Below are 12448 nucleotides of genomic sequence, written 5' to 3'. Positions count from 1 at the left end.
CCCACTGAAACGTCCTCGTATGGAACCTGCTGAAGGGAATGGCCTTGTAGGCTGCCACCATCTTTCCCAGAACTCGAGTGCATTGAGGCACCGACACTCTTTTTGGTCTTAGCAGGTCCCTGACCATGCTCTGGATGTACTGGGCTTTTTCTATTGGTAGTAAAACCCTTTTCTGTTCCGTGTCCAGAATCATGCCTAGGAAGGATAGTAGAGTTGTTGGAAGCAACTGTGACTTTGGCAGATTGAGAATCCAACCGTGTTGATGTAACACTCTCAGGGAGAGGGACACGTTTTTCAGCAATTGATCCCTTGATCTCACCTTTATCAGGAAATTGTCCAAGTACGGGATAATTGTGACACCCTGCTTGCGCAGGAGCACCATCATTTCGGCCATTACCTTGGTGAAAATCCTCGGGGCCGTGGAAAGCCCAAACGGCAACGTCTGAAACTGGTAATGACAGTCCTGTACTACGAAACGTAGGTATTCTTGATGAAGAGGAAATATGGGGACATGAAGGTAGGCATCCTTCACGTCCAGCGACACCATAAAATCCCTTGCTTCCAGACTGGATATCACCGTCCGGAGTGATTCCATCTTGAATTTGAACTTTTTCAAGTATAGGTTTAGTGACTTTAGATTAAAAATTGGTCTCACCAAACCATCCGGCTTCGGGACCACAAACATTGTTGATGTGTAGACACGCCTCCTGGCTTGACCATATCCCCTGAAAATGTCTTCCTTTTGTGACTGCTCCCAATCCTCGGAGGCTCGCGTCCGTGGTCACCAGAACCCAGTCTTGAACGCCGAACCTGCGACCCTCTAGAACAGGCATGTCCAAACTGCGGCCGAAAGGACTGCATCTGATATTGTGGGGTTTTCTTGTGCTGTGGGGGAACAAATGGCAAAAAATGTAGATTTACCCACGGTAGCTGTGGAAACCAGGTCAACTAGACCATCCCCAAACAAAACCTCACCCTTGCAAGGTAAAACCTCCATATGCTTTTTTGAGTCGGCATCACCCGACCATGGCGGGTCCACAGAGCTCGCCTTGCCAAAATTGCCATGGCGTTGGCCCTGGAACCAAGTAGCCCCACGTCTCTTTGAGCGTCTCTCATATACAAGACTGCGTCCTTAATGTGGCCGAAAGTCAGGACAACAGTATCCTTGTCCAGGGTATCCATGTCAGCCAACAAGATATCTGTCCATGCTGCAACAGCGCTACAGACCCATGCCGATGCTATTGCCAGCCTGAGTAAAGCCCCTGTATGTGCATAAATAGATTTTAAGGTAGTCTCCTGTCTACGATCAGCAGGATCCTTAAGGGCCGCGGTGTCTGGAGACAGTAGCGCCACTTTCCTAGACTTACGCGTTAATGCCTTGTCCACCCTGGGCAAGGATTCCCAACGTACCCTGTCCTTTGCAGGGAAAGGATACGCCATAAGGATCCTTTTGTCTGGAGTTTCCAAAGCTTTTTCAAATAATTCGTTCAGTTCATGAGATGGAGGAAACGTTACCTCAGGTTTCTTCCCCTTAAACATGTATACCCCTGTGTCAGGAACAGAGGGGTCATCTGTAATATGCAAAACATCTTTTATTGCCACAATCATATAATGAATACTCTTGGTCACCTTAGGGTGTAACCTTGCCTCATCATAGTCGACACTGGAATCAGAATCCATGTCGGTATCAGTGTCTACTATTTGTGATAAGGGACCCTTTTGAGACCCTGACGGGCCCTGTGACTCAGCCAAATCCGCGGATTGACTCCCTGCTGTTTCCTTGGACTCAGCTTTGTCCATTCTCTTATGTAATAAGGTCACATTAGCATTTAAAATATTCCACATATCATACCAATCATGTGTCGGCATTGCTGACGGAGACACCACAATCTTCTGCTCCACCTCCTCCTTGGATGAGCCTTCCGCTTCAGACATGTCGACACTCTCACACACACAGGGATCTATCTATAAGAGGACAGGTCCCCAACAAGGCCCTTTGGAGAGACAGAGAGAGAGTATGCCAGCACACACCCAGCGCCAACTGACACTGGAAACAATTCCCAGATATAGCGCTTTTATATTATGTCAATCGTGTAATACACTCACTGCGCCAAAATGTGCCCCCCCCCCTCTTTTTCAGCCATGTATCACCGTTCTGGGGAGACAGCTTCTCTTCAGCACACTATGGAGAAAATGGTGCTGGTTAGCGCTGTGCGACCAAGCTCCGCCCCCTCTAGTGGCAGGCTTCGGTCCGCTCAAATTTACAATTAATGGCGGGGGATAAACATATTCACCGACTCCGCAGCCTATATGTGTCTAATATGCCAAAAAAAGAAGTATATATTGCTGCCCAGGGCACCCCTCCTGCGCCCTGCACCCATCAGTGCCGGTCGTGTGTGTAACATGTGGGAGCAATGGCGCGCGTTACCGCTGCGCGCTTACCTCAGTGAAGATCAGAAGTCTTCTGCCGCCTGAGGTCTTCTTTTTTCTTATACTCGCCCGGCTTCTATCTTCTATGGTGTCCAGTAGCCTAAGAAACAGAGCCTATCATTTAAGTAGGTCTGTTTCTCTCTCCTCAGTCCTACGATGCAGGGAGCCTGTTGCCAGCAGTGCTCCCTGAAAATAAAAAACCTAACAAAAGTCTTTTATCAGAGAAACTCAGTAGAGCTCCCCTGTAGTGCACCCAGTCTCCTCTGGGCACAGAATCTAACTGAGGTCTGGAGGAGGGGCATAGAGGGAGGAGCCAGTGCACACCCATACTAAAAGTTCTTTAGAGTGCCCATATCTCCTGCGGAGCCCGTCTATACCCCATGGTCCTTACAGAGTCCCCAGCATCCTCTAGGACGTAAGAGAAATAAAAGCTATACAGCAATAATTAGATGCAAACAAAAGCTTTTATTATGAACTCATACAGGAAGTATCCGCACCATATAGATGTAACATACAACAAACCACCGCAGATGGAACCCGGGTGACTAATGCACATGATAATGTACAGGGTATATATAGATAGGATCTTGTATCTGAAAACACTCCTGATCAAGATGAGTGTCAGCAACAAGTTAGGCAAACTAGAAGAAGTGAAAACACGTTCCAATGGCCGCCATATTGTCGTGCAGCAATACAGATTGTAGAAACTGGTATTAGACATACACATTTACACAAAGCACAAGATACAAAATAAACAGCAGAAAAAAGACCTAAGCATTTGGGATGTATTATTTAGGAAGTAAATAGAGGTACATTAATGAAAAGCGTGAGTAACAGTCATCAGTCTACTTGTGAAGGTCTCTAGAGTGGAGGTCTCTTGGACTGTGCAAGGCAGTGAGTTCCATGGTCAGGGCTGCAAAACTAAAAGTTCAACCCATAAATGAATGACAGGAGATTCTTGGTACTGCTGGTAACAATCCTTCATCTGTAGAAGCCAGCAGGGCAGTAAGGAGGCAGAAGCTGCTTCTGGTACCTTGGACCATGTAATGCTGGGCTGGCATCATCCACCCCTGGCGCCCAGCTAGACAACTATTTAGGATTGGTATTAGGTTCTCAGTACATGGAGCAAAAAGCAGGTCATCTACATAGCAGTGGTAGACCAGGCCATGACGTCTGATTATATCACCCAGTGGTAGCATGTATATTTTATAAAGCATAGGAGATAGGATTGACCCTTGAGGAACATTGCACAACAGTGATAATTATACTCCAGAAGATTTAAATGGTTCCGTGCTTGGGTAATGTCTAATATGTTCAACAAGAGCAGATTTATTTATCTCACAGCATGAAAATGGATTCTCACCTGTGAAATCGCTGATGTTTAACAAGAACTGATTTCCATGCAAAACATTTCCCACACTCAGAACAGGAATACGGCTTCTCACCTGTGTGACTTCTCTGATGTTTAACAAGATCTGATTTCCATGCAAAACATTTCCCACACTCAGAACAGGAATACGGCTTCTCACCTGTGTGACTTCTCTGATGTTTAACAAGATCGTATTTCCATGCAAAATATTTCCCACACTCAGAACAGGAATAAGGGTTCTCACCTGTGTGACTTCTCTGATGTGTAACAAGAGCTGATTTATATGTAAAGCATTTCCCACACTCAGGACAGGTATACGGCTTCTCACCTGTGTGACTTCTCTGATGTCTAACAAGAGCTGATTTCCGTGGAAAACACTTCCCACACTCAGAACAGGAATACGGCTTTTCACCTGTGTGACTTCTCTGATGTGTAACAAGATGTGATTTACATGCAAAGCATTTCCCACACTCAATACAGGAATATGGCTTCTCACCTGTGTGACTTTTCTGATGTGTAACAAAATATGATTTCGATGCAAAACATTTCCCACACTGAGAACAGGAATATGGCTTCTCACCTGTGTGACTTCTCTGATGTGTAACAAGATGTGATTTATATGTAAAGCATTTCCCACACTCAGAACAGGGAAATGGCATCTCACCTGTGTGACTTATATGATGTGTAACAAGATATGATTTATATGTAAAGCATTTCCCACACTCAGAACAGGAATATGGCTTCTCACCTCTGTGGCTTTTCTGATGTGTAACAAAATTTGATTTTGATGCAAAACATTTCCCACACTGAGAACAGGAATATGGCTTCTCACCTGTGTGACTTATATGATGTTTAACAAGATGTGATTTACATGCAAAACATTTCCCACACTCAATACAGGAATATGGCTTCTCACCTCTGTGACTTCTCTGATGTGTAACAAGATGTGATTTCAATGCAAAACATTTCCCACACTCAATACAGGAATATGGCTTCTCATCTGTGTGACTTTTCTGATGTGTAACAAGATAAGATTTTAATGCAAAACATTTCCCACAGTGAGAACAGGAATATGGCTTCTCACCTCTGTGACTTCTCTGATGTGTAACAAGACTTGATTTATATACAAAACATTTCCCACACTCAGAACAGGAATATGGCTTCTCACCTGTGTGACTTCTCTGATGTGTAACAAGATCTGATTTCCGTGGAAAACATTTCCTACACTCAGAACAGGAATATGGCTTTTCACCTGTGTGACTTCTCTGATGTGTAACAAGAGCTGATTTTTGTGTAAAACATTTCCCACACTCAGAACATGGAAATGGCCTCTCACCTGCCTTAGCTGGCTGATGGGTAATACACTTTGTATTCTGTGTAAAACATTTGGCATCTATAGAACAGGGAAACACTGTTTCTACTCTCAGAGCTGTAACAGATGCACCAATATCGGAGTGATCAGGATAACATTTCCTAGGATCAGAGGGATCAGCTGATAGAGCTGGATGTATAATTGGGGTAATGAGGTTATCTCCTGGAGAATCAGGTCTACGATCATTATCTTTTATGTCACAATCCGGGGATACCATTAGATGTCCTTCTGTGATATTCCTGCTTGTGTGTCCATTTGCTGGAAATAAAATACATTAATATATAAAATGAGTAGACAAGACCCAGGGTGTTACAGTTAACAATATATAATTTTATAACTGACATTTTTTTACCTGTAATCATTACAAAACAAAAAAGCTAGGATGCTTAGACTGGAACTTGATCATGTGGGATTACTAGAGGTGACACGGACGCTTGTGTGGGATTACTAGATGTGACATGGACGCTCATGTGGGATTACTAGAGGCGACATGGACGTTCATGTGGGATTACAAGAGGTGACACGGACGCTCATGTGGGATTACTAGAGGTGACACGGACGCTCATGTGGGATTACTAGAGGTGACACAGACGCTCATGTGGGATTACTAGAGGTGACATAGACGCTCATGTGGGATTACTAGAGGTGACATGGATGCTCATGTGGGATTACTAGAGGTGACACGGACGCTCATGTGGGATTACTAGAGGTTACATGGACGCTCATGTGGGATTACTAGAGGTGACACGGACGCACATGTGGGATTACTAGAGGTGACATGGACGCTCATGTGGGATTACTAGAGGTGACATGGGCTTTGCAATAATAAAACAGCAAAGAAGAGAAAGTGCTGTCCTGTTTGTGCACTAATAAATAATATATAACCTTTATTAAGTACAGTAAAGTATGTAAGCTAAATCAGTGATATATAAAACACAGAAGTAAATGTATAAAGGTGAATAAAGTAATTAAAAAAACAAGTGTATTTGTAGTTAAACAGCGGCATGTATATTATATTGGGTGATAACTGATTCAGTGCTGGTAATCCTGGTCAGTAAGAATATATTAATATATTACACCCATACGAGGACGGGCTAAATTACATTCAATTATATTGTGGCAGAGTTTCCTCCAGCGGTAATCTCAATGTAACATCATACTGTATGTATAAACACTTTATGGGGGGGATTCAGTTAATCGCAAAAAATTCCCTATCCATTTAGCCGCAAATAGTGGTGAAAATCCTCCATAGGTTTTACTGCAAGTTTTTTTTACTTTGCGCACAAATGTCTGCGCACTGAGCAGTTGTGCGGTGTTAGGAGGAACTCGTATAAAAAGGCTTTTTAAATGTTTCCTACTGTATTGTGTTTCTGACCTATAGTTTCTTACTATATTGTCGTATTGACCTAGTTTCCTAATGTATTATCTTACTGACCTATAGTTTCCTTCCATATTGTCTTACTAACCTAGAGTTTCCTTCTGTATTCTTTTACTGACCTAGTTTCCTACTGTATTGTCTTACTAACCTTCAGTTTCCTACTGTATTGTTTTACTGACCTATAGTTTCCTACTGTATTGTCTTACTGACCTTCAGTTTTACTGTTGTCTTACTGACCTATAGTTTCTTATTGTAATGTCTTACTGACCTAGAGTTTCCTTTTGCATTCTTTTACTGACCTAGTTTCCTACTGTATTGTCTTACTGACCTATAGTTTCCTACTGTATTGTCTTACTGGCCTATAGTTTCCTACTGTATTGTCTTACTGACCGATAGTTTCCTTCTGTATTGTCTTACTGACCTACAGTTTCCTACTGTATTGTCTTACTGACCTACAGTTTCCTACTGTATTGTCTTACTAACCTACAGTTTCCTACTGTATTGTCTTACTGACCTATAGTTTCCAGGAGAAAAAAGAAGAAAGAATTCGAAATGCGCTATGGTGGTGCACACAAATATATATATATATATATATATATATATATATATATATATATATATATATGAGTATGGGTAGATAGGGGTATTGGCGACCAGCTGGTGGAAGGTCTCCTGTATGACCTTCCACCCTAAGTTAAGCTGTTTTTTACTAACTACTAATTTTTAAAAAAATATTTTTATTCTTATTTCTTTCCATTCTATGTCTTAAAATATTTTTATACAACTGCTTTTTACTATATAATCCGTTTTAATACATTTTTTATATCTGTAGAGGAATCGGTTTTATATGTATCTTTTAGAAAGCAAGTGTAAAATATATATTTTTTATTGATAAAATAAATTGTTATTTTTCTTTTTCATAAAAAGGAGTTTCTTCCTTAATCCAGTCCTATATATACGATACTAGTCCACTAAATATTTTGGTATATAAAAACACCAGCTGGTCGCCAATACCCCTATCTACCCATACTCATTTAATCTTATACAGCATCTCACCAATGCTGTAAAACTGTTTAGGGGACGGCTGACACCCTATTACTTACAAGGGAGTGTTTTTTACATATAAATATATTCAATTTCAGGTGGTGTTTTCCCTCACATGTGGCGCTTTACTCATATTTTTTACATATATATATATATATATATATATTTTTTTTTTAATTTAAATCTTTTTTTATTGCGGCAACAAAGAAGTGATACAAACATACCACAATAGTTACAATGTTGATTTGATACGTCCAGTTGCAAAATGTGGACAGAGCAGATATCGTACATTGATACAAATTCTCGTTATAGTGGAAACAGTCATACAAATAAGTAAATCTGAGTATAACATTAAGTTTTCAAGGTGTACATCTCTTGGTGTCGAGGAAAACTTATTGTATATCAGTATAAATCAGTAATCGTCAACAGCAATGTCCCAAAAATAATTTTTTAACATACAAACACAAATAATACTGCGAGTCCTGAACCTCAACAACGGCCAATATGCAAGAGTAGGTGTCCCCCTCCCCACGCCAAGGCTATCGGAGGATCATGGGTTATCAGCCTGGTAAGATACCATGTTGTGTCTTTAAGACTATAATGAATCTGATTTCTAGTGGCACGTGGGAGCGTGTCTATGTACGACTCCCAGAGTGAAAAAAAACGCTCCACTTCCCTTTCCTTATGCAGGAGTGTCTCCATCCAGTCCATTCGAAACAGAAAGTATCGTTTATTAAAAAAACAATGGCAACTGAGGGGGTGAATTATCAAGCCAACTCTGCAATATAGTTTTTTTTACCCGCTGCGCTTATGGCCAGTAGTAATTTCTTACTACCCGGGGTTATTCGAAGCATAGGATTAACCATTCCAAAAATTGCCCACTCCGGGGTAAATGGGACATAATTTGTAAATTTGTATTCAGCATATCTGCGTATTAAGTGCCAGAAATATTGTACGATAGGGCAAGCCCACAGGCAATGGTAGTTATCCGCCTCCTCCTGGTGACACCATGGACAGTTATGAGTCGCGGAGGTTCCTATATGAAATCGACGTAGCGGGGAAAGATATGCATTATGGAATATGTTTAAGAATAGCTCAGTATACATGCTAGAAGGGAGAGTTCTGCGAGAATACAGAAGGGCCTTTTCCAAATCAGGGAAGTGGGACAACCACCCCGACACTCTTCCCGACACTTTAGTATGATCCATAATATCTCTGAGAAAAGTATAATGGATCGAGATAGCTTTACGTTGAGGGACTGTATTTTTCAAGAGGACGTCTAGGGGGCTATCCCAATCTTTGTCAGAAAAATGCTGTAGGACGTGGCTTACATAAAAGCGTGTCTGCAGGAAGGCCAGAGGATATGGCCTAACCATGGCATATTTAGTAGAAAGTTCTGTAAAGGTGAGAGGGCGTTTCTCCCCGACACTAGAGACCCAATGTTCTCTATTCCCGCGAGTCTCCATAGGGTGAAGGGATGAGCAGCCATGCCGTCTAGGAATTGAGGATTTTTGACCAGGGGCAGATGTAAAGAATAGAAACCATTGAGTCCAGCCTTGTGACGCAGGATGTGCCAAAGCCTCCGCGTTGTCCAAAGCAAAGGATTCAATTTGATATGTTCCTCCACTTCCTGATCATGTTGATGTAACAAGCTTATTAATGCAGGGTCCCTCAAAAATTCTTGTTCCAGAGAGACATCAGTATAAATCGATGTCCCTTGCAGCCAGTCTCTTAAATGTCACAAGAGAGCTGAGTGATTATACCCAGTGACATCAGGGAAGTTGATGCCGCCATTCGTTTTTGGTTGATATAACTTCCGTAAAGCAATGCATGCGCGCCCTCCCTTCCATATAAAATTTCCTAATCAAAGCGTTCAAGTGAACGGTATCTGCTTTAGTCAAAAGTACTGGAAGGTTTTGTAGTGGGTATAATATTCTAGGTATTGCTACCATTTTTAAGAGATCTGCTCGCCCCAGGAAAGAGGGTGGCAGGTGTTCCCAACGTCTCACATCTTCCATAAGAGTATGTATTACCTTTTTAATATTAAATTGGTATAAATTGACCGGATTTCGGGGTAAAATTATTCCCAAGTAAGGGATAAATGTTCTGGCCCATTGCAGAGACAAATGGGAGGCCCAGCGAGGTTGAGTTAGTGTACCCCTAAGGAGCATTGCCACAGATTTGTCCATGTTAAGTTGCAGGCCGGATATAGAACCATATAAATGAATTGTGTGTAATATTTGATCTAGGGAGTGTTCCGAGTTGGATACATACAACAAAATATTGTCTCCGAATGCAGAGATCTTTATTTCTCTGCACCCAACTCTAATACCCTGAAAGGCGTGCCATTGCTGAAGAGTGCGTAGTAAGGGATCCAGTGCTATGTTGAAGAGGAGGGGTGATAATGGGCAACCTTGACAGGTGCCTCTTTCTAGTGTAAAGCTTGGGCTTAAAAGGCCGTTAACCAGTAGGGAAGTATTTGGATTGTGGTAGATATATTTTATAAAATTTACAAAACTATCATCAAAGTCTCTTTTTTTCTAACACAGTATAGAGGTGCGACCAGAGTATAGAGTCAAAGGCCCTATGGATGTCTAAGCTGACCAAAATATTTTGAGTGGGTGCCGGGCGTTGAGCCGCCACAACAGCCGCTATAGCCGTACTAATGGCTCTAACTGCATGACGTCCCTGTACGAATCCCATTTGATGGTCCGAGAGGATTGATGGCAGTATAGCCTGGAGGCGCGTTGCCATGATTTTGGCCACCAATTTGTAATCGACATTTAACAGGCTTATAGGTCTGTAAGACGTCAACAAACTCAGATCCTTGTCTGGCTTAGGGAGTAGGGTTATGAAAGCATCATTGAAAGCGGAGTAGAGAGCTCCCTTTTCGTGTATAGACCTAAATAATTCTAGCAAGGTCAGGGCAATGTGGGCTTGTAAAATTCAGTAATAGTCGCCCGACAGACCATCAGGTCCCGGAGACTTTCCATGAGGAAGGTTAGATATGGTTTTATTGATTTCATCCATAGTTATTGGGCCAGCAAGTGCTTCTCTCTGATCAGACGTCAATTTAGAAAGCACTGATTCCGAAAGGATAGTCATCTGGTCGGCCAAATTAATAGGGGTTGAGCGAAAATAAGATTTTACTTACCGGTAAATCTATTTCTCGTAGTCCGTAGTGGATGCTGGGGACTCTGTAAGGACCATGGGGAACAGACGGGCTCTGCAGGAGACATGGGCACCTCAAGAAAGAATTTAGATTCTGGTGTGCTCTGGCTCCTCCCTCTACGTCCCTCCTCCAGACCTCAGTTAGAGAAAAACTGTGCCCGGAAGAGCTGACAGTACAAGGAAAGGATTTTGGGAATCCAGGGTAAGACTCATACCTGCCACACCAATCACACCGTATAACTTGTGATAACTTTACCCAGTTAACAGTATGAACAATCACAGAGCATCAGATAAACTCTGATGCAACTATAACATAACCCTTATTTAAGTAATAAATATATACAAGCATTGCAGAAGAAGTCCGCACTTGGGATGGGCGCCCAGCATCCACTACGGACTACGAGAAATAGAATTATCGGTAAGTAAAATCTTATTTTCTCTAACGTCCTGGTGGATGCTGGGGACTCCGTAAGGACCATGGGGATTATACCAAAGCTCCCAAACGGGCGGGAGAGTGCGGATGACTCTGCAGCACCGAATGAGCAAACACAAGGTCCTCCTCAGCCAGGGTATCAAACTTGTAGAATTTTGCAAAGGTGTTTGAACCTGACCAAGTAGCCACTCGACAAAGCTGTAATGCTGAAACCCCTCGGGCAGCCGCCCAAGAAGAGCCCACCTTCCTTGTGGAATGGGCCTTAACTGATTTAGGCAGCGGCAACCCAGCCGCAGAATGAGCCTGCTGAATCGTGTTACAGATCCAGCGAGCAATAGTTTGCTTTGAAGCAGGCGCCCCAAAGCTTGTTGGAAGCATACAGGATAAACAAAGATTCTGTTTTCCTGACCTTAGCCGTTCTGGCTACATAAACCTTCAAAGCCCCCAAGTCAGTAGTAGCCACAGGCACCACAATAGCTTGGTTAATATTAAAGGATGAAACCACTTTCGGCAGGAAATTGTAGGCGGGTCCGCAATTCTGCTCTATCCGCATGGAAAACCAGATAAGGGCTTTTATGTGACAAAGCCGCCAATTCTGACACACTCCTAGCCGAAGCCAAGGCTAATAGCATGACCACCTTCCACGTGAGATATTTTACTTCCACTGTTTTGAGTGGTTCAAACCAGTGTGATTTCAGGAAACTCAACACCACGTTAAGATCCCAAGGTGCCACTGGAGGCACAAAAGGGGGCAGAATATGCAGCACTCCCTTTACAAACGTCTGAACTTCAGGCAGAGAAGCCAGTTCTTTTTGAAAGAAAATGGATAAGGCCGTAATCTGAACCTTAATGGAACCCAATTTAAGGCCCAAAGTCACTCCCGACTGTAGGAAGTGAAGGAAACGGCCCAGCTGGGATTCCTCCGTAGGGGCATTCCTGGCCTCACACCAAGCCACATATTTTCGCCATATACGGTGATAATGTTGAGAAGTCACATCCTTCCTAGCCTCTATCAGCGTAGCGCGGTAAGTCTTGGGACAGGGCCCTTGCTGCACAAGTCATGTCTTAGAGGCAGAGGCCATGGGTCCTCTGAGAGCATTTCTTGCAGATCTGGGATACCAAGTCCTTCTTGGCCAATCCGGAACAATTGGTATTGTTCTCACTCCTCTTTTTCTTATGATTCTCAGCACCTTGGGTACGAGAGGAAGAGGAGGAAATACATAGACCGACTGGAACACCCACGGTGTCACC

This window comes from Pseudophryne corroboree, unplaced genomic scaffold, assembly GCF_028390025.1.
Source record: "Pseudophryne corroboree isolate aPseCor3 unplaced genomic scaffold, aPseCor3.hap2 scaffold_691, whole genome shotgun sequence".
Taxonomy (NCBI): domain Eukaryota; kingdom Metazoa; phylum Chordata; class Amphibia; order Anura; family Myobatrachidae; genus Pseudophryne; species Pseudophryne corroboree.
This window is presented reverse-complemented; position numbering follows the sequence as displayed.